The sequence below is a fragment of the Serinus canaria genome, chromosome Z (assembly GCF_022539315.1).
Source record: "Serinus canaria isolate serCan28SL12 chromosome Z, serCan2020, whole genome shotgun sequence".
NCBI classification, from domain to species: domain Eukaryota; kingdom Metazoa; phylum Chordata; class Aves; order Passeriformes; family Fringillidae; genus Serinus; species Serinus canaria.
This window is the reverse complement of record NC_066343.1, coordinates 58,514,133-58,532,317: the sequence shown is the minus strand read 5'-3', so window position 1 is coordinate 58,532,317 and position 18,185 is coordinate 58,514,133. Positions and strand designations below refer to the sequence as shown.

The following is an 18,185-nucleotide window of genomic DNA, read 5'->3' as shown; positions in this document are numbered from 1 at the left end:
GGTGGGGTTGTGCCAGGGCTCAGTCAGTACTGGGAGCACCTCTATTCAGTATCTTTGTTAATGACCTGGATGAGGTGATTGAGTGTACCCTCAGTCAATTCGTAGATGAAACGAAACTGTATGAGTGTTGATCTCCTGGAGGGCAGGAAGGCTCTGCAGAGGGATCTGGACAGGCTGCATTGATGGGCTGAGGCCAATGGAGTGAGGTTCAACAATGCCCAGTGCCAGGTCCTGCCCTTGGGTCTCAACAGCCACAGGCTGGGGCAGGGTGGCTGGAAAGGAGCTGGGGGTGCTGGTGACAGCACCTGAACATGAGCTAGGGAGTGCCCAGGTGGCCAAGAAGGCCAATGGCATCCTGGCCTGGATCAGCCATGGTGTGGCCAGCAGGGCCAGGGCAGGGATTGTCCCCCTGCAATGGGCACTGGTGGGGGGGCACTCCTGGAGTGCTGTGTCCAGCAGGGCCCTCCCTGCAAGAAAGGCACTGAGGAGCAGCTGAGGGAGCTGGGGGTGTTTAGCTTGGGGAAAAGGAGTCTCAGGGGTGACCTAAAAAGAGGATGTATCCAGGTGGGGGTCAGTCTCTTCTCCCAGGCAACCACTCACAGGATGAGAGGAAGTGGCTCTAATACCAGGGGGTGTTCAGGTTGAGTATCAGGGAGAAATTCTTCACAGAAAGGATGATTAGGCGCTGTAATGGGCTGCCTAGGGAGATGGAGTCACCATGCATGAAAAACACCTGGAGTTGGCCCTTAGAGCTGTGGTTTAGTTGACAGAGTGGCGTTTGATCAAAAGTTGGACTCAATGGTGGAGGTCTTTTCCGATGTTAATGATTATTTGTTTCTATAGCAGGTGGAAAAGACCTTAGGTTGCATCAGGAGAAGTTTATATTGGATACTAGGAAAACTTAAGAAACAAGTTGTTAAGAATTGGATCTGACTCCCCAGGTTGGTGGTGGAGTTGCAGTCCCTGGATTGTTCAATAAATGAGTCAACATGGCATTTATTGATATGATTTAGTAGGCAGTGGTAGGTATAAGATAAGAATATCTGTATGATAAGCTGTTCCCATCTACATAGCCTCTTTCTTTGTTAAAGTGTATGTGAGGAACTTGCTTCATTGCAGGTGGTTACTACAAACTGCTGCAGCTCTGCCTTCACAGTGACTCTCTGCCAATGGTAACTCATGCTGATTGAGGTTGTCATAAAGAGTCTGTTCACTATGGTCTTGTGGTGGAAAATTACAAGAAATGGCATTTTGTCTATTAAAGCCAGCTATTAAAGCCACATGGGATTTTAATAATTCCTTTAGCCTGTTTGTACAAATGGGTTTAATTATGTTTAGCTGCTTTTGCAATTGTAGCAAAAGGCTTGTGAATCTTAAATTACCATAGGATGAAAACATGTAAAAAAATTCTGTAATAAACTACTCAAGACATTACTCTGGGAATAAAACATCCCTTCTTTGCCAGTGTTTTATTGGATTGCTTTTACAGCTGTTGTGATGTTGCAATGCTGTGAAGGAAGATGTGCCAGGAAGGAAGTATTGCATAGTGCTGTTCTGAAATTGATAATGGCTTTGTGGCCTTTTTAGCAAAACACCTGATGCTTTTCTTGAAGAATAAATCTCCAGAGTATGGATGAAAAAGATGCTCACATTAGTGCACTTAGACATTAAAACCTTTCTGTGTGTATTAAATGTTGGTAGTTCCACGCTGTAAACATAGTAACTGGTACATTTCTTATGCCTTTTGTTAGGTTTGAGCAGTTTGTAGAGTCTGCCTCTGGCTCTAATTTGACGTAGTTTTTTACGTGCCCATTGTAGGGATGCTGACTTTAGGCACACGATGGATTGTGGTGGTCCTTTCTCTCTTCCCCTATGCCTTTATCAAAAACCCAGTGCTATGTGCTTATATAGTAGGTCAGGGACTAGCACCAATTCCCATGCCAAATGTGTAATTTACTAATAAATCTTTGATTTTGTACCCTTTGACTCGTTGTTCCTTTTGACCAGAGAGCATTTACAAATCCTAAATGCTTCCTTCCCCTTAACAGTGGGTTTGTCACACCCATTATTGTTGCTTATTCATATTGTTGTGATATGTTGCATTAGCTTGGACAATGTTTTGCATTTAAACTAAGGTTTAGTCATAAACCAGTAATTTAAGAGCATTTTGAGGATACTGCTATTGTTGAATTTTTATGTTAGGCTAAAGCCACATTTAAGAACAGCATAGTTAATTTTTTCCCTATTGAATGCAGCTTTGCATGGAGGTTGATGCTAGTTGATTTCTAATGACAAGCTACTCACTGGAAAATGGAATTATGCATATTTAGAAATTTATATCAAATTCAGACTGCTTTCACTGGATTTTTCTTCCCCACAAGTGAAATAAGTAGGGAATATAAGGACACTCGTGGGGTTTTTTTGTGTTTTGCAATGCCATAAATCAATGAAAGTCTCTTGTCATGCCCTCCTCTTTACGTTTAGAGGAATGAAGTGGTTGGAGTCATTGGCCCAGGTAGAAATCACCCTAATGAGTTTATTGGTTAAAACCAACTCTGCAGCTTCCTGAGGTACAATTCAGTATGTCTTCCATTGAACCTGCTTTTGCTAAGACTGCACTATTAAATGCTGCAAGGTCAATTTGCAGACTGGTCAATGAAAATGCACCTAATTTTTCCACTGAACTAAAAAATGCGCTATTCTGTGCGAGTGTGGTAACTAATACAGGCTCACCATAATTATACAGTGGTCAGTAATTTTGTAGGGTGTGGTCATACATAATACAGAAGATAAATGTTTTTCAAAACTGAACTTTTACAGTTTGTTACAGGGTAACAAATCAATTTGCAATGAAGTTGGATTTTTAGAAGTAGTTTTGCAGTCTCCTGTCTCACCCTGCCAACCTAGACAGTGGACATGCTTCTCTTTAAGGATTGTAAGGGGTACCATCTGGGATCAACCAATCTCTGGAGCAGTTACTCCTGAATCACCCGCCCAAACAATAGAGAGGCATCAGCAATAAAAACAGTTGAGTCTTTCTGTGGAAGGCACTTCCTTCCTTGTGTTTCAGGAACAATGGCTTCACTTTGCTCCCTCCCTCAGGATGGAAAAGTTAGTTCTTCTAGAGCATTCATGTGCAAAGTGGATGAAAGTGTCTGTAAATGTGGATATGAAAGACTTTTTTGGCAGGATTTCTATTGTACTCTAAAGGTTTCCCATCTTCTGTGCCAAATCACTTTTGGTAAATGATACTACGTTTGTCAGATGTTTTTCTCTTTACTATTAACTTCCTACAAATGGTAGTAGCTGAAACAGTTACTGATGCTATTAAGTGCCCTCTGCATCCTGCAATCTCCTAAGTGCTACTGTTCAGTCCACAACCAAACATTTAATTCTGTGGAAGCCTTAATGTAAACATGTACATAGTCCTGAGGCAGGCAGAGGGATGACTAAAGGTTTTTAAAAGTTAAACAAATGTTTAACTAGTCTTTTAGGTGTGGTGCAGCTTTTCATGATTTTTGAAAGATTGAACAGCCAACTTTCAGTGTGTCAGTGAAATCCATGTATTAATGTGTGAGAACAGGCAACTAATCAGACCAAGTCTAGAAGAGATGTTCAATAATTGAACATAAATTAAGGGGCTGGTCCTGCCCTTTCTTATGTTCTTCCTAAAAGAAACCCAACAAACTGGTATACCAAAGAGCACTTGGATTACAGTTTCTGTGTGGTTCTTTTGAACCACATTTCTGTTTCATTTATTACCTCATAGTAAAACAAATGCAAGTTTTCAAAATATCACTGTCCTTCTGATGTTTACTTCTAAATAGCAAGGGGAATTAAAAAACATTAAAGTAGTTTACAATGCACCCTCACACAGAGGTTTTAGGTGATGGGAAGATGGCAACATCATTCAAGAACAAAAAAGGAAGCAGGTGGGCTACCTGACTGAATCTGATGATTAGCTGAAGAGGGTGAAGGCTAGTGAGTGATCTGGAAGTTGGAGTGTTGAACTTGCATGTTAAAGTATCCTGAAAAAAACTGAGCTGCACAAGTCATGGAGGTCGAAGCACGTCAATCTACGGCTTCTGTTGTGTGTGACACTAGTGCAGGATAAACAGTTGCTGTCTGTACTAGATCTCTTCCTGAATTGGGGCAAAGACCTCTTGATGTGCTGACTGCATTATTAAAATTCAGTATCTGGTCTGGGGCAGTGTCTGCTTGGCAAGGACTGTCACTGCTTAGTAGGAAGCACATTAACTAGTGTGGACTTCAGACTTCCATTTACTAACTTCACAGCGTCTTAATTGCAAAGTTCCTTCTGATTTTCAGTTCCGTGCAGTCTTCTTCCAAGCCATTAAGTGGAATACATTTGTTACTTTTAAAAGGGATCGCCACTTGATTTATTCCCCTGCCTGTGCCCTAAATGATGCATGAGGTGCTTAAAACGTGAATGCTCCTCGGCCGTGGCTGTTACCCAGCACCCTTGTTTCGCTGCGCGTTTGTGCGATTCGAAGACACTCTTTACTCGATCCATCGGCACCAATCTGTCAGTGCCCTACACTCCCGCACGGCCGGCTGAGAGAGCGGCGGGGCTGCCGAGGAGCTGGGAGTGGCCGCGGGGCCGGTCGGGGTGCGGAGGGGCCGGCGGGGTGGCTCCGGGGGCGGGCGCCTGTCGAGGCTCCGGGCGGGGCAGAGCATCCGCCCACGGGCGGCCGGCGGCCGTGCGGGCAGCTGGAGCGGAGTCCGGCACCGCTAGTGCCGGCTGCGGGCGTGGGGGGTTCTGGCCTTCGGAATTACAGGAAAAAGCGTTACTTGTGCTCAGCCGGGCAACTTCCCGTTTTGTCCGTCCCTTCGCGGTCGCGGGGAGGCCGAGGTCCTGTTAAAACAAGGGTGGTTGAGGTAAGTGAAAAAGATGCTTTCAGGAGAGGGGTCTCTGCTCACCTTCATTTATATGAAGTGTGAGAGAGTGTGAAACTCTTCCCCGGGCTGTTACTCGCGTGGATCTTTATTAGTGGAGCTTACTCGCATTGCATCTCTCAGGCATTCATTCCAGATGTGGGGCAGGACATGCTTCTGTGTCTCTTTGGGCCAAAAAGATCCTTTTGGTTTCTTTCAAGTTCGTGGGATAGTAAGAATTGAAACTTTCTGCTTAGCTCATTTGTCTCATCTTGTAAAGAATGCGATACAGATGTTTGGCCGTGGTTTTCCTTGTGTGTGTAATGGTTAAGAATCAGTTCTCAAAATATTTGCAATGTATGCAATCAAAGGAAGGAAAAGCTCGTACTTAATTGCTTCTGTGGTTGCTCACTTGTATTCCACTGCCAAAGCCGAACGGCGGCATGCCCCGGGACAGGGGGGTTGTCCACACCCCGGAGTGTGGCGGATGGCAGGGGTTGGGAGGTGGGCAGGAGCGGGGGACAATGGGTTGCATTGATACGAGGGTTAGGCAGAAACCAGTAGTGAGAGCTTGGAGGATCCTGCGATGTTGGTTGAAGTTGTGTATGTGATGAGGCCTAAATCCCATTAAGAACAGCCTAGTTAAGTTGGGCCTAGTGAGCAGCGTGGCTGGAGGGGGAGGCGAGGTGAGTTCTAATGACAAGCTACCACTGGAACGTGGCAAAAACGTATGCATATTTAGAATTTAATCAAATGGCCGATCAGACTGCTTTCACTGATTTTGCTTCCCACAAGTTGAAATAAGAGGGTTAAGGACACTCGTGGGGTTTTTTTTGTGTTTTGCAATGCCATAAAGTCAAGGAAAGTCTCATATGGTCATGCCCTCCTCGTTACGTTGAGAGGAATGAAGTGTGGGGAGGCAGTGGCCCTGAAAATCAACCCATATGATTTGATTGTTAAAATCCAATCGCCACTTCCGCCGGAGTACAGATTCAGGATGTCTGGGCCATGGAACCTTCCTCTTATTCGCATACTTGCCTATTCAATTACTGCAGAGGGCAATGGGCAGACGGGTCAAGGAAAAGGCACCTGAGTGTGCCAACTGACGTAAAACATGCGAAGATTCGTGCGAGTGGTGGTGTAACTAAGAACAGGCTCAACCAGTACACATGCGATCAGGGGCAGTATGTTGTAGGGGTGTGTATCACATAAACGAAGAATGGATAAATGTTGTCAAAACGGACTTTTACAGTTGTTTTACAGGGTACATCAATGTGCAGGAACGGTTGGGAGTTTTAGAAGTAGGTTTTTGCAGTCTCTTGTCGCACCCTGCCACCTAACAGGGGGACGACTGCTTCTCTTTAAGGATTGGTAAGGGGTGCCATCTGGGAGCACCGACTCCGCTGGAGCCGTTACTACTAATTACGCCATCCGGATCAACCCGCCCAAACAATAGCTGAGGGGTCAATCAGTAGAAATAAAAAAGTTGATCTTTCTGTGGAGGCACTACTTCCTTCTTGTGTGTTGCAGAACAATGGCTTCAATTGGCGCGCCCTCCCTTCAGGATGGAAAAATGTAGTTCTTCTAGGTCAGTTCAGTGCAAATGGTGAATTGAAAGGTCTAGTACAATGTGGGATAGAAGACTGGGGCAATTTCTAGTGTAACCTAAAGGTTCAGCCATCGGCTGTGCAAATCACTTGCGTAAAGGGATACTACGTTTGGCAGCAAATTTTTGGGCCTTTACTAGGAACTGCCACAATGGTGGAGGCTGAAACAGTTACTAGTTCTCTTAAGGGCGTCGCGCCGCATCCTGGCAACCTACAGTGCGACGTGCAGAGGTAATTCCCACAACCATACATTTCAATGCCCTGTGGAGCCTTAATGAAACATGGACAGAGTGTCCTTGAGGCAGGCGAGAGGGATACTAAAGGTTTTGTAAAAAAAAAAAGTGCCGAAACAAGGGTGTACTGTCTTTGAGGGGGGGTGCCGCATTTTCATGATTGTGTGAAAAGGACCAGAAGCACATTTACGTGTGCATGGGAATCCATGTTGTATTATGTGTGAGATACAATGGCAACTAATGCAGACCCAGTCTAGAAGAGAGGTTCCACTAATTGAACATAAATAAGGGGCTGGTCCGGCCCGGAGTTCGAATAATGGGTGCTTCCTAAAAGAAATCCCAACAAGTCTCTGGTATACTACCAAAAGAGCATTTGGTTGCTGACAGGTGCTGGGTGGTCGTGATGACCCACAGGCGGGGGGCATTTAGGACCGCACATTCAGAGGAAAACAATGCTAAGTGGTGCAAAATATCACGGTCCTGCTCTGATGTGTACGCGTAACGGCACAGGGATAGACAAAAACCTGAAGAAGAAGATAAGTACAAGACAGGCCCCCTCACACAGAGGGTTAGGTGTGAGTAGGTCGGGGCAAGGACAAAGCGATCATGTTCAAGAACAAAAAAGGAAGCAGGTGCGACCCCTGGGGAAAACAAAAAAAACTCCCGAATCTTGTGATTGCATGAAGCGTGGGAAGGCTAGTGATGAGCGGCAGGTGGAGTGTTGAACTTGCATGTTTAAAGTATGCCTGAAAAACTGAGCTGTCACCGTACAGGAGGTCTAAGCACGCATCTACGGCTGCTGGGTTGGTGTGACACTAGTGGCAGGATACACAGTTGCGGTCTTACTAGATCTCTGTCCGAATTGGGGCCAAAGACCGCGGTCTGGAGTGCTGACTGCATATTAAATTCTATCTGGCTGGGGGCAGGGCTCTTGGCAGGACTGGCACTGCTTCGTAGAAGCACATTAACTAGTGGGTGCATACGTCCAGTTACGAACTTCACCCGTCTTAAGTGTACAAGTTTTTCCGTCTGAGTTTCATTCCGTGAGTCCTTCTGCCAAGCCATGACGGGATACATTTGTTACGGTTAAAAGGGAGCGCCACGTGAGGTATTTCCCCTGCCTGTGCCTGCAAATGATGCGGAGGTGCGGAAACTAATGCTCCTCGGCCGTGGCTGTTCCAAAACACCCAACCGCTTTTACGCTGCGCGTTTGTGGCGATTCGAAACACTGCGTTACTGCGATCCATCTGGCACCAATCGTCAGTGCCCTACACTCCGGCACGGCCGGGCTGAATAGAGCGGCGGGGCGCCTAAGTGCAGCTGGGAGTGGCCCTGCAGGAGATCGCAGTGTGCGATGAGACGGGAGTGCGGAGGAGGGGGCCTGCGGTGTGCCTCCCGGGGGCGGCGGCTGTCGAGGGCTCCGGGCTGGGGGCAAATCATCCGCCCACGTGCGGTGGCTACTTCAACCGGCGGCCGTGGCTGCAGCTGGACATCAGGAGGTCCCGCAGCACCAGCTAGTGCCCCCTGCGGGCTTGGGGGGGGGTGTCTTGGCCTTGCGGAATTAACAGGAAAGGCGTTATCTTAGATGCTCATCCAGGGCACCATTCCCGTTTTATGGCCACGTCCCTGTCGCGGATCGCGGAGGCCGAGGCCTGTTAATAGCAGGGGTGCGTCATAAGTGAATAAAGAGATCGCGGTCAGAAGTGGTCTCCGCTCACCTCATTATCTATAAAGTGTAAGAGCAGAGGGGTGAAACGCTGGCCCAGGCTGTGAGCCTCACGTCGTGGATCGTTCTTGAGTGGATGCGTACGCAGCGAGTGCATCTCTCAGCATTTCATCCCCGACGTGGTGCAAAGGACATGGCCTTCTGTGTCTCTTTGGCCAATAGTACTCCTTACTTGGTCATTCTTTTCAAGTTCGTTGGGAGAGGAAGAAAGTGAACGGTCCTCTTAGCTCATTTGTTCTCATCTTGTAAAGACTGGCAATACAGATGTTTTGGCCGGGGTATGCCTTGGTGTGTAATGGTGAAAATCAGTCTCAAAATAGTTGCAATGGATGCAGCACTAGGAAGAAAAGGCTCGTATCTTAATTGTCTTGCTCTATGTCGTGTATTTCAATCACTTCAGAGTTTCCCTTGAAGGGATGAATCAGATCGAAATGGACTGGCCCCAATAAAAAATTTCTTCTTCAAGGTTGCATAGGTCTGCCGTATAAGAACAAAGGTGGTGTTTCACGAACTGTGTTTGTGTACCGTACCATCATGAGGCCATCGTCAGGCACTCCGGCTTAAATTGGGCACGTGTCCCTTGCCTTCTCAGTGTATTGACGTGCGTACGTGATCTTTTGGGAGTGGAAGGTCTGGAAAAACAGTCCTGAGAGGAACGGGGGGGGGGATCCTGGTGAGAAAAAGAGGCTCGTAAACAGGGAGGCGGCGCACACGCTAAGACTCAGCTAAGTCTCGCCCGCTGCCTAAAGGATGTGGTGAGAGAGGGTAGTCCTCTTCTCCCAACGTAGGCAACGACAGAAAGGGCGGCGAAGTTGCACCAGGAAAGGTTTAGATTCGGATATTCGCAAAGAAAATTTCCTTGTCAGAAAAAGTTGTTAACACGGGACGCGCCTGGGAAGTGGTGGAGTCATTGTCCCTGGGGGGTATTTAACAGGCTTGCAGATGTGGGCACTTGGGAACAGGTCTACGGTCATACTTGCAAGTGGGCTGTGATAATGGTTTCAACTTGATCGGTTTTTACGGACCAAAATGAGTTCTATGATTGTCTAAAAGAGTTGAAACGCCACTTCTGGCTCTATCTGGAATAACGACACTATTGGGCAAGAGATGTTTTTATGCTTGAAGGAAGCTTCTGCAGTGGCAAGAAGAAGGAACGGTCATTCAATTTTTTCGTCAGGGCTAAGCGTAAAAAAAACGTTTCTCAAAGTATAAACAGAAAAAGAAGCTTTGGGTCTTTATTAATTGACGAGTAAAGGATCGTGAGTTTTCTAATACATAATCATTTACAAACCCTGGAGGGAAATATTTGGACAATTGATTTGGTTGCGTGTAGGGGGGCATGTTAATAATTCAAGAGCCCATACAAGACGAAAAGAATCTAAACATAAATTGGCTTAGTAGTGTTTGGTAGATCGGATTTACTGCACTACACCCATTCATGTTTAATACCTTGCAGTTGTTCAGACGAAATACCGAAGTCAGTGTTAAGACAAGTTGTAGTCAGCAGATGATAGTACAGAAAATAGCAGGAGATCTAACCCTTAGGAGCTGATCTGAACCTGCAAGGAGTTCCGAGATTTAAATGTTTTTCTAAAAATGAATATGGTTAAACAATCGTTTTCAGGCAGTTAAATATATTACAGGTAGAGCCGGTGGATGCCAGGGTCAAGGGATGCATCTTTTTTTGAATTGAAGAAGAAAAGTAGGAAAGTGGAGGTTTTTGTGGCTCAGTGTTGGACTCTTTGCCGTCTCATGGTGTGCGAGCATGGGAGTCACCTTGCATTGTAGGGGTTCTTACTGGGTCTACGACGTTGCAGCACTGCAGTACTACCAAGGCGATGGTCACTGGCGTAGTCTGCATGTGGGGGGAGGGCGGTCGTCGGATTCCATAACAGTCCAGAACCAGAGTTTGCGTTCGGCCAAAGATATTATTCTAGAACATTATTCAGTAAGAGGTGATGGTTTTACAGCGAGTCACACGCTCTTTTAGGCTTGGAAAGGCAACGACTGGCTGAGGGGTAAACGAATGCCTCTGAAAGTAGTACGAGAGAGTCTTCCTTCTGATTTTTCTGACAGGTGTGTAATTCTGTACAATAAAGATTCCGATGCCTGAGAAATGTAAAAGATTTTGATCTGGCTACCCTCTTTTCAGTGAGAGCTCCATGTTCTTTAGAGTTCAGTGCATTGATCCTCCTACCCTGCCCATCCCTTTTGCTCACCTAGTTGCTTGCCACACCAGAGACAGCTTGTTCTTCACCAACACAGAAGAGCACGAAGGCAACCATTGTCTAATAACATCTTACTTGCTGAAACATCTGATGAATCAGATTTAAATGTACTGGCCCCAGGTTTCTTCAATGTTTGCAATTTCGGCCTATAAGAAAAATGTTTTTCTAATGTGTTTGTGTACCTACCCAATCATGAGTATCATCTTCATGCACTCCTGCTTAAACTGGGCAAGTGTCACTTGCCTTCTCACTTGTAATGGACTGCGTGACTTGTCTTTTGGGAGTGGAAGGTCTGGAAAACAAGTCCTGTGAGGAGGAGCTGGGGTGTTTATCCTGGAGAAAAGGAGGCTCAGGGGAGGGCTTAGCACACTCTACCGCTGCCTGAAAGGAGGTGGTGAGATGAGGGTCAGTCTCTTCTCCCAAGCTGTAAGCAACGGACAAGGAAATTGCTGCGAGTTGCACCAGGAAAGGTTTAGATTGGATATTAGGAGAACTTTCTTGTCAGAAAAAGTTATTAAGCACTGGAACAGGCTGCCTGGGAAAGTGGTGGAGTCATTGTCCCTGGGGGTATTTAAAAGGCTTGTAGATGTGGCACTTGGGAACATGGGTTAGTGCAGGACTTGGCAGTGCTGTGTTAATGGTTGCACTTGATGGTTTTCTGGAACCAAAATGATTCTATGATTGTCTAAAATAGTTGAAATCCAGCTTCTGGACTCTATCTGTGAATAAAGAAACTGATTGGGCAAGAGGATGTTTTTATGCTTGAAGGAAGCTTCATGTATTGGGCAGAAGAATGGAATGGTCAGTTCAGATTTTTCTGTCAGAGGCTAATCTGTAAAAAAACAGTTCTCAAAATGTATAAAACAAGAGAAAGAAGCTTTGGGCTTATTTATTGACTATTAAAGATCTTGATTTTTCTATAATAATCATTTAAACCTGAGGAATTTTTGCATGATTTGGTGCTTGTAGGGGGCATTTTCAATTCAAAAATCCCATACTAAGAGAAGTTAAAACATAAATTGCTTAGTAGTGTTTGGAGTCTGATTTCTCACTACCATGCTATGTTTTACCTTGCAGTTTTGACTAAGATACAGAAGTATTGTTAATAAAGTTTACAGCATAGATAGTAAAGAAAAGCAGGATATCTAACCCTTAGGAGCTGATCTGAATCTGCAATGAGTCTGAGTTTAAATGTTTTCTAAAATAATATGGTTAAACAGTCTTTTTCAGGCATTTAATATATTACATGTAGAGGCTGTTTCAGGGTCATGGTCATCTTTTTTGAATGTGAAGAAAGTATGAAAGTGAAGTTTTGTGCTCATTTTGTACTCTTGCCTTCTCATGTTTGTGGAGCATGGTATTACCTGCATTGTGTTTTATGTTCTACTTGCAGCACTGCAGTACTACAGGGATTGTCACTGTAGTCTGCATTTTGAGGCTGTAGCTGATTCCATAACAGTCCAGAAACATATTTGCGTTCTTCCAAAATATATTTTATTAACATTATTTCAGTAGATGTGTGTTTTACAGCTAGCACCGCTCTTAGTTTGAAAGGCAAGACTGGCGAGGGTAAACTAATGCTCTGAAGTAGTAGAGAGAGTCTTCCTTCTGATTTTCTGACAGGTGTGTATTCTGTACAATAAAGATTATAGCCTGAGAAATGTAAAAGATTTTGATCTGGCTACCCTCTTTTCAGTGAGAGCTCCATGTTCTTTAGAGTTCAGTGCATTGATCCTCCTACCCTGCCCATCCCTTTTGCTCACCTAGTTGCTTGCCACACCAGAGACAGCTTGTTCTTCACCAACACAGAAGAGCACGAAGGCAACCATTGTCTAATAACATCTTACTTGCTGAAACATCTGATGCAAAATCATCTCTCAAAGTAGACCCTTGCAGCCCAAATAGACTTTGTAGTCACTCAGTGTGCCAAAGGAGGTTTGCTCCAAGACCAGTCCTGTACAGGAACTCTCTTTAAACCTTAGCTTGTCTGGTTTTATTTTGTTGGTGAAAAAGGAGCAGGGAAGAATAGTTCCTGAAAGCAAAATTATGTCAACATTTAGTTCTAGTGATCCTGATGGCCTTACCTTTCTTTTAGTGAGCATTGGCAAATTGGATTAAATCATATAGTTAAAATTAAAAAAGTGAACCATATGTAAATTTAAAGTAAATATTGGTTTGTGTTTGTATCTTTAAGCATTTTGCATTAAAATTCTGTTTCTTTTATGAGGTACAATGCATTGATTAGTAAAAGAACACCTGCTTTGAAACTTTTTTATCAATCTGAGCATTTATACCTTAAGATTTATATAAAGGCTTATTTGTTATGGTTGTTCAGAGAACAATGAGTTATATTCTAGTTTTTCCTATTAGTATCAAGCTCATGTAGTTAAAAGTTTGATTTAAATAACAATGTAACGCTATTTTGTATTATAATGTATGAATATTCAGTGTGCTGTTTTATAAGAAAGCAAAGGCTTTCTCAAAACATGTTTGCATCTCTAACTCCAGGATATAGTAAGCAAAACAACTGTTATCAGCAGTTATTAGCAGAACTGACTTTTCCTGGTCACTATGTCCTTCAAACTTTTGGAACAAATGTATCTTATCCTTTTGTGCCTACATTGGCTATTTAGAGACTGAAAGACGAAAGTTGGCTTTCCTGCTTTTCAGTTTCCAGTTGATTTCAAGTCTTTAAATTAACAAGTTGTTTTACATGATGATGATTTTTTTCTTTTTTTTTTTTTTTGACAATACTTTGTTTTTAGAACAAGTTTCTGTGGTCAACAGTTGATACAGCATTTTGAGAGCCTCACCATGTGGCTCCTTCAGATATGTCTGCAAGCTTACTAGTTTTCTGAATAGATATGCATTGTTTGAATTTATTTTTTTAAGTGGTGTTCGTAGATTATGATACCATTAAGTTTGCTGGTAGGCCATCATAATTTAAAATACATAAAAGTTTATTTTGCAGAAGAAAGTGCACCTAGCACCTGTTTCAATCAATTTCTATTTAAAGGTAAATGTTTGAATGTTATTTATCTTGCCCTGAGGTTCAACTGACTATTTTTGGCTCAATTGGAGACTGTGGATTATGAAATCAATGTGCCCAGGATCTTTCATCTCAGTGTCTGTCATTTTTCCCATGATGGGCTTGTCAGTGCATAGCTCATAGGGGTTAAAAAGTTGAAAATACCTATTAGCTGTCCCTCAGATTTACTGCTTCTTCCATTATGTTTACATGTTATTGTCTTCTCTGACCGATGTGGGAAACCCTCTGTTTTCCTTTTTGGATGTTCACTGGTACTCACCTTTGGTGCAGTCCTGACCAATCATGAATCTGATGCACCCTGTTGCCAAAAGGGATGATGAAGTGCATATTTGAATAATTTTCCTGGAATGTCCTCTTTTCCTCTAGGATTTGAGTGTAAGTGTTGATGGATTTGAATCTTGGAGTTCTGAAAACTCAGGGATATTGCTTTTCCAGGTGCATTTTGCAGAACACTGCAGTTGAGTGGCCCAGTGGGCTAGAGCAGATGCTTAGGCTCCTGTCTTTCAGCTTTTGCTGGCTGTGGATAGGGCAAGGTCTGTCTCTCCATGTGGCAGCCACCATGGGAGAGCTGTAGCAAAGGATGGTAAAGACTAAATAAAAGGAGTGTCTATCTAGTTTCTTCCTTCATAGTTGTTAGAAGGGTATCAGACTTCATAGGAAAGAATTTCCGGACACATTTCAGCAAAGATGTTAAAAATTCTTGAAGATGACTGGAACAAAGAATTGTGCTGCATAGTGCCACATCCCGTTGGCAGCTGGTTGCTAATGAGGTTCCCTAGAGCTCAGTACATCCTGTTCAGGATCTTTATTGCTGATTCTCACAAGGGGATCCAAGGGCACGCTCAGTCAGTTTGCAGGTGAAACCAACTGGGGCAGGAATTGATCTGCTGGAGGGCAGGAAGGCTCTGAAGAGGGATCTGGGCAGGCTGGATTATGGGCTGAGTGTGAGTGTGAGGTTCAACAATGCCCAGTGCCAGGTCCTGCCCTTGGGTCACAACAACCCCAGGCAGTGCCACAGGCTGGGGCAGAGAGGCTGGAAAGGAGCTGGGGGTGCTGGTGACAGCAGCTGAACATGAGCCAGGGAGTGCCCAGGTGGCCAAGAAGGCCAATGGCATCCTGGCCTGGATCAGCCATGGTGTGGCCAGCAGGGCCAGGGCAGGGATTGTCCCCCTGTACTGGGCAGTTAGGCCCTCTTCAAAAGGAAATGGGAGTCATGGATACCCTGGGCGAAGAGAAGGCCAAGGTTCTCAACAACCTCTGTGCCTCAGTCTTAAACAGCAAAGTTCCAGCCATGTCAATCAAGTCAAGAAAAGCAAATGCAGAGACTGGGGGAATGAAGACCGTAAACCCACTGTAGGAGAGGATCAAGTCTAATACCATCTAAGAAACCTGAATGTGCACAAATCTGTGGGATCTAATAAGATTCATCTGTGGATCCTGAGTGAGATGGCAGAAGAAGCCCCTAAACCACTATACATAATTTTTGAAAAATTGTGGCTGTCAAATGAAGTCCTTGATGACTGAAAAAAAAAGGAACTATAACCCCCATTTTAAGAGAGGGGAACGCAGAAGCCCCATAGAACTACAGAGCAGTCTCTCCTCTGTGCCAGGAAAGATCATGGAGGAGATTCTTCTGGAAACTGTGCTAAGGCACATGGAAAATGAGGTGATTGGTGACAACCAGCATGGCTTTACTAAGGGCAAGCCATGCCTGACAAATTTGGTGATCTATGATGGGGTGCTGTAGCTCTAGAGGACAAGGGCAGAGCAACTCCCATTGTCTACCTGAATTTAAGCAAAGAATTTGACACTGTCCCACTTGCCATCCTTGTCTCTATGTTGGAGAGATGTGGATTTGATGGATGGACCACTCAGTGGGTAAAGAGCTTGGTGGATGGCCACACACAAATAGTTGTGGTCAACAGCTCCTTGTCCACATGGAGACCAGTGAGGAGTGGTGTCCCTCAGGGTCGGTCCTGGGGCCGATGCTGTTCCACACCTTTGTCAGGGATGTGGACAGTGGGATCCAGGGCAGTCTCACCAAGTTTGCTGGGGACACTGAGCTGGGTGGGGCAGTCGACACAGGGCAGGGAAGGGATGGCATCCACAGGGACCTGGACAGGCTTGAGAGGTGGGACCATGCAAACCTCAGGGAAGCTCAGCAAGGCCAAGTGCAAGGTCCTGCACCTGCCTTGGGGCAATCCCAGGCACACCCACAAGCTGGGCAGAGAAGTGATTGGGAGCAGCCCTGTGGGGAAGGACTTGGGGGTGGTGGCTGATGAAAAACTCACCATGAGCCAGCAGTGAGTGCTCCCAGCCCAGAAAGCCAAGGGAATCCTGGGCTGCATCCAAAGCAGCACTGGCCAGCAGAATGAGAGAGGGGTTCTACCCCTCTGCCCTGCTCTGCTGAGACCCCACCTGGAGCACTGCATCCAGCTCTAGGGTCCCCAGCACAAGGACAAGGAGTTGTAAACAGGTCCAGAGGAGGGCCAGGAGGTTGGTGGGAGGGCTGGAGCACCCCTGCTATGAGGACAGGCTGAGCAAGTTGGGGCTGTTCAGCCTGGAGAAGAGAGGGTTGTGTGGGACCTCACAGACACCTTCCAGTATCTCAGGGGGCCTGCAGGGAAACTGGAGAGGGATTTTCTGACAGGAGCTGGAATGACAGGGCAAGGAGGCACACTGAAAAAGGGGAAATTTAGATTAGATATTAGGAAGAAATTCTTTACTGTGAGGGTGGTGAAATACTGGAACAAGTTGCTCAGGGAAGTTGTAGATGCCCCATCCCTGGAAGTGTTTGAGGCCAGGTTGGATAACGCCTTGAGCATCCTGGTCTATTGGGAGGTGTCACTGAACATGGAAGGGAGGGTTAGGATTAGATGGTATTTAAGATCCCTTCCAACCCTTAATATTCTGTGATTCAATGACTCCATGACATGTTGTCTTTACATTTACAGATGTGGCATGTTCTTTAGCCTTGGTGTAACATCTACACTGTATAGCAGAGGCATAAAGTAGTTAAAAGCATGTAGTTAAAAGCAATCCTAGAAAGGGTTCTGAATGGCAAAGGTTTCATGTCCTGAAATGGGGAAGAAGGGCAATTAATAAATGGTCTTGAATACAATATGGGGAAAAGTCTTGTTTTGACGAATCATTTTTTTTAATCACTTGAAGGCATCTTTAAGTGAAACACTTACGCACATACAGTGTAATTGTCACTCAGGCATGTTCTTTGATCACTTTTACCTATACAGCCTCTTCAGTAAACAGCCAAAGAGCTATTTTGTCACATATATCAGTGTCCTGACAAGCACGTAAGATGAGCAGCATTGTGACCTAAGTCACTACCTTGGTTTCTGGCAAGTTGGAACTACCAGCTGCCATGCCAAAGAAACAGCTGCTAATTGATACTGGACAAAGTGGAAGCAGGATAATAACCAACTCACATCTGGGAAAACTCATGGAGGTTTCTCTGCCCGGTTATCTCCTCTGTTTCACCAACTCAGATGCCTTACATTTGCTAATGTAGTACAAATACCTTTTTTCCTTAGTCTTTTTCTGTTTTGGCAAGTGAAAGTGACTTATTATATGGCTGAGTACTAGAGAAGAACTAGAAAAGGGAGAAAAGAATGGATACAGGATGAGGAGTACTCACTGAGTGTGGATGGAATCTTCGATTGTTTAAGCTTTCTGGTGTGCATGTGAAACTAGAATTTTTCAAAGGCTTCTAACTTGACATTGCAGCCAGCTTGGTCATGCCTGTAGTCTCTTGCAGTTCTGTACTCCACTGTGATGGGATATGTCCTGTGGTATTTTCAGCTTAAGCACTACTCAAAAATGTTATTATGATTTGCCAATGCTTCTGAGTTCCAACTCCTTTCTAAGAAACTATGGGATTGCTGGAGCTAGTTAAAAGAATGTGCTAAAAAATCTGTTTGCTTTATTCTTGGAAAGAGCTGAACTATTTTGGCTGAACTGCATCCTCTTCTGTCTCATATCCCCTCAAAAATAGTAAATCTGCATGTAGGATATCAGCAGAAGCTTTACCTCTTATTATGGGGAATAAATGAGTAGTTAGAGACAAGCATGTCTCACATGCAGGGCTGTGATCTTCTTGTCTCAGTGGAGTTGTGGTGGGATGGTTCCTGTGGCTGGAGTGCTGGAATGGAAGGATGCAGATTGTTTAGGAAGGACAGGCAGGGAGGTGAGGAGATGGCATTGCCTCCTGTGCCTGTGACCAGCTGGAGAGCACAGAGCTCTCTCTGCCTGGGGTGGGTGAGGAGCTGACAGACAGGGCATGGGTCAGGCTTCAAGGGAGGGTGGGGACAGGGGACATTGCAGTGGAGTCTGCTGCAGGCCACCTGACCAGCAGGGCTGAACAGATGAGACTCTCTGCATATGAGCAGCCTTGTGCTCAAAAGCCCTGGTGTTCTTGGGGGTCTCCAGCCT

At 45.0% G+C, this 18,185-nt stretch overlaps 1 protein-coding gene across 2 annotated transcripts in view; it reads left to right on the top strand.

Moving 5' to 3' along the window:
* Positions 1-4,702: 4,702 nt before the first annotated feature.
* Positions 4,703-18,185, top strand: part of IL31RA (interleukin 31 receptor A) — a 40,945-nt gene continuing 27,462 nt past the window's right edge. For both annotated transcript variants that reach the window (XM_050987219.1, XM_050987218.1), the window contains exon 1: positions 4,703-4,899. The gene's annotated coding sequence lies outside the window, so the exon portion shown is untranslated. The remainder of the gene's footprint in view (positions 4,900-18,185) is intronic.